Below are 3,408 nucleotides of genomic sequence, written 5' to 3'. Positions count from 1 at the left end.
CATATTTCTGAGAGAGATGTGCGTCATTCATTCACGGGCAAAAGTCCAGAGCAGAGTATTGATGTGAGCAAACAGCAGCGTGTCCTTGCTCCTGATCGACCACTGTGAGCTGGGAACTATTTCTAAGAGCAACTGTATGGATTAGATTTCATGTTTCATTTAAAGATGGAAAAGGTCTAAAGATCAGAGATTTGATTTTTGATGGCCTGTCCGAGCCCAGAGCAACGCTGAGTTAATCCATTCAGTTTTCCTTAGGAGGTTTTATTGATCACATTTTGAGGCAATTTTAGGAGTCAAATGCAATTTCTACAGAAAGACACATAGCATGCCTGTTCTTTAAGACCAAAAGTACCCCAAGAATTTTTAAGGTGGAAAAAAAGACTTTTACTTGACATATTTATAGAAATTTTATTGTGCAGAAACCAAACCATGATATTTTAAGTTATGTACAACTTTAACTCAGGGGACATTATACAATGTTCAAAACCTACTAATTGCATAGTAAGAACTAAGCACCAAATACTGTAAACTGTAAGTAGTAGTTTATCAGATGTATTACTAACCATATAGAAGTCATTAAATGAGCAGGTAATGAGTATACATGAATTTCGTATGGAATTACAATAATTATTTCAGATTTTGGAAGCCATGAGCATTTTGTTGAGAAAGCACTGAAAAGCCATATGGTGTGAGCTTGTGCCAAACTAGAAACAGTGGACCAAGAAGTATCTAGCCAGTTTGTTTTCTAATGTACTGGTGAATATATTTAAAATGAAAAAGGCTACATGATCTCATAGTTAAATTTACTATGGCCAATAATGCTTTCATTTTTTTAAATAAAATGGTAAAATATTGCTATGTATGCTATTTAGATTGGTTGTTTTGCTAAAGGGAGGATTTAATTGTATATACACATTTGTATATAAACTACAGTCGCTACAAATACAGCCATTTTATCAGGGCACAATTCAGCACGGGTTAGTTTTTAAAGATATACACTGTGTAACTTTTCTAATGGAGACCCAGCAACCTACTTATCTCCATGGTAATATTATTGCATATTGCATTGCTTTGGATTGTTCCACAGTATAGCTTTAAACTTATATTCAATTACAGTTGTTTTCAATGCTGAAATACTGTGAGCAGGGTCCCCTTTGACCTATCTTTAGAAAAATGTTACATTGTGCACCTCTTAATTCCATTGTTATTGTTTCTGCTCACTTTAAAATGTACCAAAAATACCCTCTAGTAAAGTTACGTATTACAACAGATATTATGTTTTTGAGTGTAAATCAGATCTAATTTCCATAACACAATGCAGCCTTGGGCATTTTATTGTAAACAATGAGTCAATGCACTAACAGTAGTAATATTGCCATGTGGAAAAACAACAGAAGAAGTAAAGCCAAGGTTTATGAACAGAAAAAGTGCGGTCTGCTGCTCATGATTATAGAAAACCAATTGAACGACCTTCTATGTGTTTGCCCCTCCTGTAATAGATAGGCTCGCACAAAATCAGCACATCCACACATCAATGTACGATCAGACAAATGTGGTTTATAGAAGAAAAATGTGTCTGTTATAGAACCTGCTGCTGTGTGTGAATAGTTTTACCTTGACCTCCTTTGACCTTGACTTTGAATATGCCTTATTTGAGGATAATTATTTGATCTGATCTGATCTATGCACTCCACTCCATGTTGCTTGCTATCTTGGGTATAATGATGCATTTTAAGCTTCATGGCAATAACCTGATAAGCTGTTCAATTACTCTGCAGTGGGTGTCATGACAACAACAGCATCCCCTGACTCCGCCTCCCCCTGTTCATCACTATTATTCCCAACTCTGGTGTGGGCAAGGCAAGCAAGGGCCACTGCAGCATGTCTGGACAAAAATGTATTCTTGCCAGCAGATAAAAATAAAAGGTAGATTCCATGGATGCAAGCAGGTGACAGCACACACCAAGTTACAAGTGAGATCTGTGGAAGGGTGACGTCGTTCACAGTAAGAATGCATTATTTTCAAGGTATTTCTTAAGCAACAAAACACTTGAAATTGTAATTGAATGTGCATGATAGATGAGATTAATGTCATACTTTGCAAAAACAGCATGAAGACAGGCAGTTAAGAGTGCCTCCATCAGAAGAGAATTGAGATTTGACAGTCAGCAGAAGAGGAGTACGTGTGTAATAAAGAAAAGTGTTGTAGAATGTATCTTTCCTGTGAATGTTGCTCAGTATAATGTTTGAGTCAATTATTAAGCCAATTATTGAGAGGCTAAATATAACTCAATGATGTGTTGCATAGGAGCTGATGTTGTAACAAGCGTTTGATGTGGTGGAAAGTTGGAGATGCATTTTATTAAAACAATTAGCTGAAAAATATTGAGTTTAGTTTTCAGAAACAGTTTGGAAATAATAAAAAATAAGTTAAGTTTGTCTGTATTGTATTTAAATGAGTGTTGGAACTCTACAAAGAGTCTTATTGAAATACAAGCATTACAACAATGCACAGACCTGATAATAGTCTCTTACTAATCTCATGGTACATAAGGTTACAATTTTACAAATGAACACAGAATAGTACAATTGATAGAAAATACAGACGTTACTGTAATTTGGCGGTGTTTCTATAAATATATTATGCTGTTTACATTAGATTTTACTGGTAAAATTATGGACAATAGCCATGATGGGTAATTGTATTTTTACATAAAGCAAGCAAACTGTGACATAAAGCTCACACTTCAAAACAAAGCAAATAAACTGAGCGGATGTGCGGATGTCAAATAAGGAAAAATATACAAAAGATTTCTATGAATGTTTTCTAAAATTGTCCAAGAAAAACTGTCTTTTCATAATATTATGTCCATGTTTGTGCTAAGAAACGCCAGCTAACTTGAAAATAGATACTGAATCAAACTCCATCGGGACCAGATTGAGTAATTCATGTGTACTCACTCTCCAGTCCTTTACACTGAAACATCTCCAACTGGTCTGGCAGCTTCATCAAACAAACTGTCTGACAAGAGCCTTATGAAAATCAGAAATATTTACTCTAGTTAAATCACAAGAGATGTTTGATGATGATTTCAAAAGTTAGGATCAAAAGGTAGATTCTCACATCTTGAAAAGTCTTCAATAAAAAATCAAAAGTGTCTATAATCCAGAGTGATACCACGCACACTGTGAGGAGCATCTTTCATCTTGCAGTTTGTGAATTGGAGAACAGCAGGGAATGTCTGTTTACATTGAGAGTGTGTGAGCTGGCACTTGCTCAAAGAAAAATAAGTTTTGTTAAAAGAAGGGTAACTCTCCATGGCCTTTGTGCAGCAGGAGGAGAATACAGAAGAGCCTCAGATTCACCATGTCCAAGTGCAGGTTTAGGAGCGTTTTGTGTCTGAGACC

Source organism: Boleophthalmus pectinirostris, unplaced genomic scaffold (genome assembly GCF_026225935.1).
Source record: "Boleophthalmus pectinirostris isolate CB_2022bp ecotype Guang Dong unplaced genomic scaffold, ASM2622593v1 HiC_scaffold_13, whole genome shotgun sequence".
Classification (NCBI taxonomy): Eukaryota; Metazoa; Chordata; class Actinopteri; order Gobiiformes; family Gobiidae; genus Boleophthalmus; species Boleophthalmus pectinirostris.
The sequence above is the reverse complement of the archived record's forward strand: the minus strand, read 5'-3'. Positions refer to the sequence as shown.